This window comes from Lolium perenne, chromosome 5, assembly GCF_019359855.2.
Source record: "Lolium perenne isolate Kyuss_39 chromosome 5, Kyuss_2.0, whole genome shotgun sequence".
In the NCBI taxonomy this organism is placed as follows: Eukaryota; Viridiplantae; Streptophyta; class Magnoliopsida; order Poales; family Poaceae; genus Lolium; species Lolium perenne.
This window is the reverse complement of record NC_067248.2, coordinates 130,686,039-130,699,848: the sequence shown is the minus strand read 5'-3', so window position 1 is coordinate 130,699,848 and position 13,810 is coordinate 130,686,039. Positions and strand designations below refer to the sequence as shown.

Sequence of the window (13,810 nt, the reverse complement as noted above, 5' to 3'; positions counted from 1 at the left end):
TCGATTAGCCAATCCTCTGGATCTTGAAGGCCGTCGAATTTCTTGAAGTTATCGGGTAACTTGAATCCTGAAGGGACTCAAGTTTTTCGAACTCTCCTCGCAAAGCATGGCAACCCACACATATCCTCGTCGTTTAGCTCTGGGGACTGCCGATGTTCCCTTCTGCTTTGTCGCGCTCTGTCGACCCTTGCTTGTGCTGCCGTGTCCCTTGCTCCACTTGGTCCTTCGGGAGCTGCTGCTGTTGCTGCCGCAGGTCGTGGACTATTTTGCCTTGCTGTTCCTTCGGGAGGTGTTGTTACAAACGCCGTCCCCATGGCTCCAACTCCTGCCATTGCCATGTTGTACAATGCCTCCCTTGGATCTCCTGGGGGTGGTCTGGATGCAAGGATGAAAGCTTGTGTCGCCATATACCCAGCTTCTGGTGTCTTGGGTATGATGTTTCCTCTGGTATCAATCGACATAAAAGACATGTCGAGGTTTTGAACCAAGTGCTCTCTTTCTCCTTCAGGTACGTTTTGTAACCTTGATCTTGCTCTGTTCCGAGCTTCTCTGTGGCTATCACCCGAAGTTCTAGAGTGTCGACTCAGCTCTGCCCTTTGCCTACTTGATGCAGAGGCTGCCTCCTTTCTTCTGTTTAGCTCAGCTGTCTGTTTTTCCAATTCCCTTGCAGCTCGTGCGAGCCTATATTGATATGCTTGTAATTCTTCTGGTGTGGCTGTGGTGGCCATTGGTTCTGAGCCATCCATAGCTCTTGCGGCTCTATCCCATGCTGCTTGCGGAAGTCGTACTCTGTCTCGCGGCTGTGGCCCGATATATTTATTGCCTAGGCCTCGTCGCAAATCAGAGGGATCGACGTATGGATTTCCCAAATCGTCGAAAGCCTCAGATGTTTCCTCCTGATCATGACTTGGATCTCCGATGACATAAATATGGTGATACTTTGTATTCAGATCTATGTTGGGTTTGGTGACACCATCATGAAGATTGGCGAAGACCTTGCCCACTGATACGTCTCCGACGTATCGATAATTTCTTATGTTCCATGCCACATTATTGATGTTATCTACATGTTTTATGCACACTTTATGTCATATTCGTGCATTCTGGAACTAACCTATTAACAAGATGCCGAAGTGCCAGTTGCTGTTTTCTGCTGTTTTTGGTTTCAGAAATCCTAGTAAAGAAATATTCTCGGAATCGGACGAAATCAACGCCGAAGATCTTAGAATCCCCGGAAGCATCCAGAACACACGAGAGAGGCCAGAGTGGGGCCACAGGGCCCCCAGATGATAGGGTGGCGCGGCCCACCCCCTGGCCGCGCGGCCCTATGGTGTCGTCGCCCCTTCGACCTTCTGACGCCGCCTCTTCGCCTATATAAAGGTCCCAGACCTAAAATCTCGGGACGAAAAAGCCACGGTACGAGAAACCTTCCAGAGCCGCCGCCATCGCGAAGCCAAGATCTGGGGGACAGGAGTCTCTGTTCCGGCACGCCGCCGGGACGGGGAAGTGCCCCCGGAAGGCTCCTCCATCGACACCACCGCCATCTTCATCAACGCTGCTGTCTCCCATGAGGAGGGAGTAGTTCTCCATCGAGGCTCGGGGCTGTACCGGTAGCTATGTGGTTAATCTCTCTCCTATGTACTTCAATACAATGATCTCATGAGCTGCTTTACATGATTGAGATTCATATGAGCTTTGTATCGCTGCTAGTTGTGTGCTACTCATGTGATGTTATTAAAGTAGTCTATTCCTCCTGCATGGTGTAAAGGTGACTAGTGTGTGCACCATGTGGTTCTTGTCGTAGGCTATGATCATGATCTCTTGTAGATTGTGGAGTTAATTATCATTATGATAGTATTGATGTGATCTATTCCTCCTTCATAGTGTAATGTGGGCAGTGTGTGCACTATGTTAGTTCTTGGTTTATTTTGCAATGATCTATTATGCTCTAAGGTTATTTAAATATGAACATTATTGTGGAGCTTGTTAACTCCGGCATTGAGGGTTCGTGTAATCCTACGCAATGTGTTCATCATCCAACAAAAGAGTGTATGTAGCACATATGAGAAAGAGTTATTTATTATGCGATCAATGTTGAGAGTGTCCACTAGTGAAAGTATGATCCCTAGGCCTTGTTCCTAAATACTGCTATCGCTGCTTGTTTACTGTTTTACTGCGTTACTACTGCTGCAATACTACCACCATCAACTACACGCCAGCAAGCTATTTTCTGGCACCGTTGCTACTGCTCCTATATATTCATACCACCTGTATTTCACTATCTCTTCGCCGAACTAGTGCACCTATTAGGTGTGTTGGGGACACAAGAGACTTCTTGCTTTGTGGTTGCAGGGTTGCATGAGAGGGATATCTTTGACCTCTTCCTCCCTGAGTTCGATAAACCTTGGGTGATCCACTTAAGGGAAAACTTGCTGCTGTTCTACAAACCTCTGCTCTTGGAGGCCCAACACTGTCTACAGGAAAAGGAGGGGGCGTAGACATCAAGCTATTTTCTGGCGCCGTTGCCGGGGAGGAAAGGTAAAAGGTACTCACACTCCGGATCTCGGCTACTAAGCTATTTTCGCCGTTGTAAGTACTCGAAGCTATTTCCTTTAGATCCTGCAATTGCATCTTTTTGTTTCTTGTTTACACTAGTTTGGCATAATGGACAAGAATGAGCTTCTTTTTCTATTTCCTGATTTAAAACATGGATTGTTTGATGCGAAAATTAAAAAACCTATAGAATCTTATTTGCATGCTGGTAGTAATATTAGTATGAACGCTTTGAACACCATTGTTGATAATAATATAGAAAGTTCTAAGCTTGGGGAAGCTGGTTTGCATGATATTTTTAGTCCCCCAAGCATTGAGGAGAAAATTTACTTTGATGATACTTTGCCTCCTATTTATGATGATGATAGTAGTCTTTTGTTACCACCTGTTATGGAGGAGAAATTTGATTATGATTACAATATGCCTCCTATAAATGATAGCTACTTTGTTGAATTTGCTCCCACTACAACTAATAAAATTGATTATGCTTATGTGGAGAGTAATAATTTTATGCATGAGACTCATGATAAGAATGCTTTATGTGATGGTTATATTGTTGAGTTTTCTCATGACACTACTCAAAGTTATTATGAGAGAGGAAAATATGGTTGTAGAAATTTTCATGTTACTAAAACACCTCTCTATGTGCTGAAATTTTTGAAGCTACACTTGTTTTATCTTCCTATGCTTGTTACTTTGCTCTTCATGAACTTGTTTATTTACAAGATTCCTATGCATAGGAAGCATGTTAGACTTAAATGTGTTTTGAATTTGCCTCTTGAAGCTCTCTTTTGCTTCAAATACTATTTCTTGCGAGTGCATCACCAAAACTGCTGAGCCCATCTTAATGGCTATAAAGAAAGAACTTCTTGGGAGATAACCCATGTATTATTTTGCTACAGTACTTTGTTTTATATTTGTATCTTGGAAGTTGTTTACTACTGTAGCAACCTCTCCTTATCTTAGTTTTGTGTTTTGTTGTGCCAAGTAAAGTCATTGATAGAAAAGTTCATACTAGATTTGAATTACTGCGCAGAAACAGATTTCTTTGCTGTCACGAATCTGGGCTAAATTCTCTGTAGGTAACTCAGAAAATTAAGCCAATTTACATGAGTGATCCTCAGATATGTACGCAACTTTCATTCAATTTGAGCATTTTCATTTGAGCAAGTCTGGTGCCCTTTTAAAATTCGTCTTTACGGACTGTTCTGTTTTGACAGATTCTGCCTTTTATTTCGCATTGCTTCTTTTGCTATGTTGGATGGATTTCTTTGTTCCATTGACTTCCAGTAGCTTTGAGCAATGTCCAGAAGTGTTAAGAATGATTGTGTCACCTCTGAACATGTGAATTTTTGATTATGCACTAACTCTCTAATGAGTTTGTTTCGAGTTTGGTGTGGAGGAAGTTTTCAAGGGTCAAGAGAGGAGGATGATATACTATGATCAAGAAGAGTGAAGAGTCTAAGCTTGGGGATGCCCCGGTGGTTCATCCCTGCATATTTCAAGAGGACTCAAGCATCTAAGCTTGGGGATGCCCAAGGCATCCCCTTCTTGATCAACAACATTATCAGGTTCCTCCCCTGAAACTATATTTTTATTCCGTCACATCTTATGTGCTTTGCTTGGAGCGTCGGTTTGTTTTTGTTTTTGTTTTGTTTGAATAAAATGGATCCTAGCATTCACTTTATGGGAGAGAGACACGCTCCGCTGTAGCATATGGACAAGTATGTCCTTAGTTTCTACTCATAATATTCATGGCGAAGTTTCTTCTTCGTTAAATTGTTATATGGTTGGAATTGGAAAATGATACATGTAGTAATTGCTATAAATGTCTTGGGTAATGTGATACTTGGCAATTGTTGTGCTCATGTTTAAGCTCTTGCATCATATGCTTTGCACCCATTAATGAAGAATTACATAGAGCATGCTAAAATTTGGATTGCATGAGTGGTTTCTCTAGAGTCTAGATATTTTCTAGTGAGGTGTTTGAACAACAAGGACGACGATGTATAGTCTTATAATGCTTGTAATATGTCTTTTATGTAAGTTTTGATGTACTAGTTCATGCTTGTGTTTGCTTCAAACAACCTTGCTAGCCTAAGCCTTGTATCGAGAGGGAATACTTCTCATGCATCCAAAATACTTGAGCCAACCACTATGCCATTTGTGTCCACCATACCTACCTACTACATGGTATTTCTCCGCCATTCCAAAGTAAATTGCTTGAGTGCTACCTTTAAACAATTCAAAATTTATCACCTCTGATTTGTGTCAATGTTTTATAGCTCATGAGGAAGTATGTGGTGTTTATCTTTCAATCTTGTTGGGCAACTTTCACCAATGGACTAGTGGCTTCATCCGCTTATCCAATAATTTTGCAAAAAGAGCTGGCAATGGGATTCCCAGTCCCAAATTAATTAACAAAAATAGACACTCCTCCATGGTATGTGATTGTTGGACGGCACCCGAAGGATTCGGTTAGCCATGGCTTGTGTAAGCAAAGGTTGGGAGGAGTGTCATCATAATAAAACTAAAATACAAAGGCACTCCTTCATGGTATGAGATTGTTGGCAGGCACCCGAGGATTCGGTTAGCCATGGTTTGTGAAAGAAAGGTTGGAAGGAGTGCCATCCAAAAATAAAATAAAATGGGAGCCGCTCTTTGAAGGTTTGTCTGGCAAGGGGGTTAGAGTACCCGCTACCATTCGTTGACAATAACATACACCTCTCAAAACTTTATTTTTATGCTCTCTTTATGTTTTCAAAATAAAAGCTCTAGCACAAATATAGTAATCGATGCTTTCCTCTTTGAAGGACCATTCTTTTACTTTTATTGTTGAGTCAGTTCACCTATCTCTCCCTACCTCAAGAAGCAAACATTTGTGTGAACTGTGCATTGATTCTTACATACTTGCTTATTGCACTTGTTATATTGCTTTGCATTGACAACTATCCATGAGATATACATGTTACAAGTTGAAAGCAACCGCTGAAACTTAATCTTCCATTGTGTTGCTTCAATACCTTTACTTTGAATTATTGCTTTGTGAGTTAACTCTTATGCAAGACTTATTGATGCTTGTCTTTAAGTACTATTCATGAAAAGTCTTTGCTTTATGATTCAGTTGTTTACTCATGTCATTACCATTGTTTTGATCGCTGCATTCATTACATATGTTTACAATATGATCAAGTTTATGATGGCATGTCACTTCAGAAATTATCTTTGTTATCGTTTTACCTCGCTGGGACGAGCGTAACTAAGCTTGGGGATGCTGATACGTCTCCGACGTATCGATAATTTCTTATGTTCCATGCCACATTATTGATGTTATCTACATGTTTTATGCACACTTTATGTCATATTCGTGCATTTTCTGGAACTAACCTATTAACAAGATGCCGAAGTGCCAGTTGCTATTTTCTGCTGTTTTTGGTTTCAGAAATCCTAGTAAAGAAATATTCTCGGAATCGGACGAAATCAACGCCGAAGATCTTAGAATCCCCGGAAGCATCCAGAACACACGAGAGATGCCAGAGGGGGGCCACAGGGCCCCCAGATGATAGGGTGGCACGGCCCACCCCCTGGCCGCGTGGCCCTATGGTGTCGTCGCCCCTTCGGCCTTCTGACGCCGCCTCTTCGCCTATATAAAGGTCCCAGACCTAAAATCTCGGGACGAAAAAGCCACGGTACGAGAAACCTTCCAGAGCCGCCGCCATCGATAAGCCAAGATCTGGGGGACAGGAGTCTCTGTTCCGGCACGCCGCCGGGACGGGGAAGTGCCCCCGGAAGACTCCTCCATCGACACCACCGCCATCTTCATCAACGCTGCTGTCTCCCATGAGGAGGGAGTAGTTCTCCATCGAGGCTCGGGGCTGTACCGGTAGCTATGTGGTTAATCTCTCTCCTATGTACTTCAATACAATGATCTTATGAGCTGCTTTACATGATTGAGATTCATATGAGCTTTGTATCGCTGCTAGTTGTGTGCTACTCATGTGATGTTATTAAAGTAGTCTATTCCTCCTGCATGGTGTAAAGGTGACTAGTGTGTGCACCATGTGGTTCTTGTCGTAGGCTATGATCATGATCTCTTGTAGATTGTGGAGTTAATTATCATTATGATAGTATTGATGTGATCTATTCCTCCTTCATAGTGTAATGTGGGCAGTGTGTGCACTATGTTAGTTCTTGGTTTATTTTGCAATGATCTATTATGCTCTAAGGTTATTTAAATATGAACATTATTGTGGAGCTTGTTAACTCCGGCATTGAGGGTTCGTGTAATCCTACGCAATGTGTTCATCATCCAACAAAAGAGTGTATGTAGCACATATGAGAAAGAGTTATTTATTATGCGATCAATGTTGAGAGTGTCCACTAGTGAAAGTATGATCCCTAGGCCTTGTTCCTAAATACTGCTATCGCTGCTTGTTTACCTTTGTTTCTTTGCGTTACTACTGCTGCAATACTACCACCATCAACTACACGCCAGCAAGCTATTTTCTGGCACCGTTGCTACTGCTCCTATATATTCATACCACCTGTATTTCACTATCTCTTCGCCGAACTAGTGCACCTATTAGGTGTGTTGGGGACACAAGAGACTTCTTGCTTTGTGGTTGCAGGGTTGCATGAGAGGGATATCTTTGACCTCTTCCTCCCTGAGTTCGATAAACCTTGGGTGATCCACTTAAGGGAAAACTTGCTGCTGTTCTACAAACCTCTGCTCTTGGAGGCCCAACACTGTCTACAGGAAAAGGAGGGGGCGTAGACATCACCCACTGTAGTAGATTTGTCGATGAAGTTGTAGCTGTCGACACTGCTTGAGCCATCGCTTATATAGGAGTCCGCAGATGACTCAAGCGACATGTCGCTGAAGATCTTGGCAAGTTTTTTCTCTTGCCCTGGTGCTGATGAAGCGTGACGACGAAGTTTCTTACTCTCCTGATTCGGTTGACGATGTATAGCTTGAAAAATCGGAATCGACCGCCGACGATCCCGACGAAATCGGAAATTCGACACGATACGATCCCTCTTTCTCGACGCGAAAGTGAAATCTTCCGAACGTCATCTCCATAGGCTCCTCCAGATACGCATATGCATCCAAACGGGAGGGCGGGTGAGGAACAAAATCGACAAGACCAGTTGCGATATGTTTACCTCGATCCATCGCGTTGCTTGCGGTTGAGGAAGTCGACGATTTTGAACGTGCCATCGAGATCAGATCCTTGACGCCTCTAGTTCCCACAGACGGCGCCAATTGACAAGGTATTAACTTGTCAATGCCTACGGGTTGTAGACTAGGGTTTAGTTGGAAGTAGAGGGCAAGTAGATCTCGAAGATTTCAGCCGAAAAGTACTCGACGATTATGAAAACTAGGGTTTGAGAGACAATGATTCGATGCTTTCTTTGTCCCTCGACTCCCCCTTATATAGGAGGCGGAGCCGAGGGATTCGTGTTGTACAAGTTACAGAGTCCGGGAGGGTTTCTAACTCATCCCGCAAGATTACAAATAATGCTTCCTATTACAACTCTAGCTTTCCTTAATAGTATCTTGGGCTTCCGAATCTTCTTATTCTTCGGGTAGTGGGCTTTCAGTAAACCCCGGGTACTATCTTCGGCAGGCCCATTGGGGATGCCTATGTCACTTGGTTTCTAACTGAGGGAAACTTACTGCTGTACGCATCACACCTTCCACTTGGGGTTCCCAACGGTCGCGTGTTGTACGCGTGTCAGAGGGCCACCATGAGCATACATGGAGAAGTCAAAGTTCTGGAGCATCTCATCGGTAATGGGAGGCATCTCCCAAGCTGGTGCAACCACAGGCTCCATCTCAGGGCCAGAAGGAGGAACAGGAGCATTCCGTACAGCCATGAACTCACTCTGTCTCCTCCATGTCTCCTGGTTAATGGCAAGACTCTGATGTGCAACATCATTGGTGTTCTTGCACATCTGCCACATGCTGGAGAAGAAGCGAGCGGCACCACGCTGAGGGTGCCGGGAGTAGCTGGAGCTTGCTGCAGGATCATGCTGTTCCTTGGAACGGCGCTCAGTGGTGGGCATCATGGAAGGGACTTCCGGGCGACCGTCCAGAGTAGGGAATCTGAATGGTTCCATGATGACCTTTTCATCAAGAATGTCGAGAGGAGCAGGAACAATGTAGTTGATGAGCCGCTGAACATACTGAGCATAGTTTGGAGTCATGCGGTCCATAACTGCACGCTTCAGTTCACAGTGAATAAGATCACACCCATCAATCTTCCTTATCTTGGCAGGGTTGCAATAGACATCATATTCAGGTGATAGTTCCTGACTTCACTAGTATCTCCTGACTTGCTAATGAGGCTCTCACAGAATAGCTTGGCAAGTACAAGGTATGAGTAGTACATCCCGGAGATGGTGGGAGGCCCAGCTGTGGGGTTAGTGGGATAGCAAAAGGAGATGTCACCTCTAGTCATCTTGGATCGAGTGTGAATTCTGTACCCTGGAGCACGGTCACCACCAACACCCATGGCCGCACAGAACTGTGTGTAGGTGCAGGAGTACTTCTCCCTGCCAGTCATCCAAGTCATGGTGCGATCTGCATCGTCATGGAAGAAGACGGTGCAATGTAACTGACGGACTAGGAGAGGACAATAGGTGGGATCTTCTTGTGTATCATCGGGCTTGAGGCACACAAGGTCATATAGTCCCATACCCTTCAAGGTTTCAACCACAAAGCGGTACTTTGTGGCTTCATGCAAGGCAAGCTCTTGAGGATTGATGGCCTTGGGCATCACAACAGCCCCAATCTTCATACACTCTTGAGTATCATAGAAACCATGCCATAGGGTTGCTTGTGTCTTGGTCCAGAAGAACTTGTCCCCACCCGTGTAAGTCCGGTGATCATAGCGGTATGGATTCACCATCCTCACTTCCCGCCAATCACCACGGTGTGCATCCGCAAGATTGAAATCTGGCACTATTTCATCATCTTCTTGGGCGGCATGCTTATCCTTTTTCTTACCACCAACTGACTTGGTTCTTCTCCTCTCCGAGCTGCCAGTGTCAGTAGTCTGATGAGCTGCAGGGGGTACGCGACCACTAGACCGGCGGGGTGGATTCTCAGCAGTCCGTCCTCTCTTGGCAATAGTGCCACGTGGTTCACCATTCCAACTTCCTGTGAATGAGAGAATAGAGCGAGGATAGCAGTGGGGTAAGTGTACATGTCATCAATAAGAGGGAAGCCAAAAAGCATAGCATATATCCAGGTGTATTGATGAGATTGTGTGAAAACTGGGCGATCCGGCGCACAGGCCGGTCCAACCGGGCGACAGACCCGACGAGCCGGTTGCCAATTCGGTCAGACCGGGCGGCACGCCGGGCCGGCCGGTTGAGAGGCCGGTTGAGAGGCCGGTTGACCGGGCTGGTGACCGGATCTGTCGACTTGTGAAGAGTTGCCCAGATTTTCTACCACAAATTCATGCAAAAACTCAAAAACTTGAATATAGACTATAGCAATAGAGTGGAGTATGTGCTTTGTGTTGTGAGACACTCTAAAGGCATGAGGACTTGCAAACCCTAACCCTAAGATTTCCTCAAATCTTGTCAAAAACTTGCAATGTGTGATGAGGATGAGAAATTAGGGAGGAAGGGAGAGTACATTACTCGAAGACATGGTCCTCCTTGATCAAGAGAGCAAGAGGAACACGAGGTAGGGCTTGAAAAACCAAGAACTCCAAAATTTCCCAAACTAGCTTGAGAGGGACCAAATCCTTCGGTGGAGATGTTCCAAGGGGCCCGATCTATGGTTTGGTGGAGTTTGGGGGGATTCTTGTGGTGGGAAGGGCCTAGATCGTGGTGGAGGTGATGAAGGCGGCGACCATGGAGGTGTGGGAGTTGGGGGATAATGAGGAAGATGACCCCAAGGGGTATCCCTTCCCAACTCATATCAGGCCGCACGGCCGGTCGGGCGCCCGGTCAACCGGACCTGGCGCCGGCTGATCCGGCCCAGAGCCTGGTTGGCGCCCGGTCGACCGGACCAGCCGGTCTGGAGCCCGGTCCAACCGGGCCAGGGACCGGCCAGCCCAGTTTTGTCTAGTTTTGCCTCGTTTTGCCCCTATGCTTTGTGTAAATGTGTGTGAATGCTCAGATGATGACATGTACATATAGATAGAGAGATGATGATGAGATGAGCATAGACACGGGGTTGGAAACACAAAGTTCTCTAGGCATACCCATTGGAGAGAAAAATCCAAACAAGATGTAAATAGCAACAATGGGCATGATTCGAAATATATATCAAGAATCATAAGTCATTTGGAAATGATTTTTTTGCAATAAGATCATTTGGCCTTATATAATCAAATCAAGTTGTAATGAAGGCTCAGTGAGGGGTGGGGGATTACTCCCCCTATGTGAAAGCGCAAATGTCATGAGACCTCGAAGAGACGTGCTTGGGTCCATATAATGACATTGGGTCTATTTATGTTGCACACATAGGTATGCATCATACCAAGACATGGTAGGATGACTATCCCCATATGTGCTATGCCTCTAAGCTAGATAGCAAGATAAATGCAAGAATATAGTGCAAGAAGTTAATCAATCCAAGTTTTTAGGATCAAGAATACCAAGTTCTCCTCTCAAGTTAACAAAGCGGGCTTCATCCAAAGGCTTAGTGAAAATATCCGCCAATTGGTAGGTTGTTCCCACATGAGTGAGATCAATATCCTTATTGGCAACATGATCACGTAGGAAGTGATGGCGAATGTCAATATGTTTGGTGCGACAATGTTGAACCGGGTTGTTGGCGATCTTTATTGCACTTTCATTGTCACAAAGAAGAGGCACCGTACCAAGAGACACACCATAGTCTTTCAAGGTTTGCTTCATCCATAACAATTGAGTGCAACAAGATGCCGCGGATATGTATTCGGCTTCGGCGGTGGATAGGGCAGTGGAGTTTTGTTTCTTGGATGACCAACTCACCAATGACCGGCCAATAAATTGGCAAGCCCCGGAGGTAGACTTCCAGTCAACCATATCACCGGCCCAATCGGAATCCGAATAGCCAATGAGTTCAAAGGTTGACCCCTTTGGATACCATAGTCCGAGAGTAGGAGTGAGAACAAGGTATCTTAGAATCCGTTTGAACGCCATTAAATGTCTCTCCTTAGGAGCGGATTGAAAATGAGCACACATCCCTACACTTAGCATGATATCCGGCCTAGAGGCACAAAGGTAGAGCAAGGATCCTATCATGGAGCGGTATACCTTTATGTCCACATCCTTCTCACCGTCACATGAGCCAAGTTTTCCCTTTACGGGCATGGGTGTCTTCATTGGGCTTGCATTGGTCATGTTGAATTTCTTGAGCATGTCCCTCACATACTTTTCTTGAGAGATGAAGGTGCCTTTTGCAAGTTGCCTGATGTCTACGCCCCCCTCCTTTTCCTGTAGACAGTGTTGGGCCTCCAAGAGCAGAGGTTTGTAGAACAGCAGCAAGTTTTCCCTTAAGTGGATCACCCAAGGTTTATCGAACTCAGGGAGGAAGAGGTCAAAGATATCCCTCTCATGCAACCCTGCAACCACAAAGCAAGAAGTCTCTTGTGTCCCCAACACACCTAATAGGTGCACTAGTTCGGCGAAGAGATAGTGAAATACAGGTGGTATAAATATATATGAGCAGTGGCAACGGCACCAGAAAAGTGCTTTGCCCAGGACAGTAAACAAGCAGTAGTAACGCAGTAAAACAGTAAACAAGCATCGATAGCAGTATTTAGGAACAAGGCCTAGGGATTAGACTTTCACTAGTGGACACTCTCAACTTTGATCACATAACAGAATAGATAAATGCATACTCTACACTCTTGTTGGATGATGAACACCATTGCGTAGGATTACACGAACCCTCAATGCCGGAGTTAACAAGCTCCACAATTCAATGTTCATATTTAAATAACCTTAGAGTGCATGAAAGATCAATTCGACTAAACCAAGTACTAACATAGTATGCACACCGTAACCTTCACACTATGAAAGGAGGAATAGATCGCATCAATACCATCATAGTAATAGTTAACTTCATAATCTACAAGAGATCACAATCATAGCATAAACCAAGTACTTCATGATGCACACACTGCCAACATTACATCATGGATGAGGAATAGACTACTTTAATAACATCACTAGAGTAGCACATAGATGAATTGTGATGCAAAACTCATATGAATCTCAATCATGTAAAGCAGCTCATGAGATCATTGTATTGAAGTACATAGGAGAGAGAGATTAACCACATAGCTACCGGTACAGCCCCGAGCCTCGATGGAGAACTACTCCCTCCTCATGGGAGACAACAGCGTTGATGGAGATGGCGGTGGTGTCGATGGAGGAGCCTTCCGGGGGCACTTCCCCGTCCCGGCGGCGTGCCGGAACAGAGACTCCTGTCCCCCAGATCTTGGCTTCGCGATGGCGGCGGCTCTGGAAGGTTTCTGTGGGTTTCGTCGAACTTAATAGGGTTTTCGCGACGGAGGCTTTAAATAGGCGGAAGGGCAGCCTCGGAGGGGGCCTGGGGCCACCACACCATAGGGCGGCGCAGCCCCCCCTCTGGCCGCGCCAGGGTGTAGTGTGGGGCCCCCAGGGCTTCCCTCTGGTGGCTCTCGGGTGTTCAGGATGCTTCCGGGCAAAATAGGAACCTGGGCGTTGATTTCGTCCGATTCCGAGAATATTTCGTTACTAGGATTTCTGAAACCAAAAATAGCAGAAAACAGGAACTGGCACTTCGGCATCTTGTTAATAGGTTAGTTCCAGAAAATGCATGAATATGACATAAAGTGTGCATAAAACATGTAGATATCATCAATAATGTGGCATGGAACACAAGAAATTATCGATACGTCGGAGACGTATCAGCATCCCCAAGCTTAGTTCTGCTCGTCCCGAGCAGGTAAAACGATAACAAAGATAATTTCTGGAGTGACATGCCATCATAACCTTGATCATACTATTTGTAAAGCATATGTAGTGAATGCAGCGATCAAAACAATGTATATGACATGAGTAAACAAGTTAATCATATAGCAAAGACTTTTCATGAATAGTACTTTCAAGACAAGCATCAATAAGTCTTGCATAAGAGTTAACTCATAAGGCAATAATTCAAAGTAAAGGCATTGAAGCAACACAATGGAAGATTAAGTTTCAGCGGTTGCTTTCAACTTGTAACATGTATATCTCATGGATATTGTCATCATAGAGTAATATAATA

The 13,810-nt window shown here is 44.8% G+C and overlaps 1 pseudogene; it reads left to right on the top strand.

The window, feature by feature from the left end:
* The window catches only part of LOC139831594 (protein STRICTOSIDINE SYNTHASE-LIKE 10-like), a 147,542-nt pseudogene that overhangs the window by 108,836 nt on the left and 24,896 nt on the right, over positions 1 to 13,810 (top strand).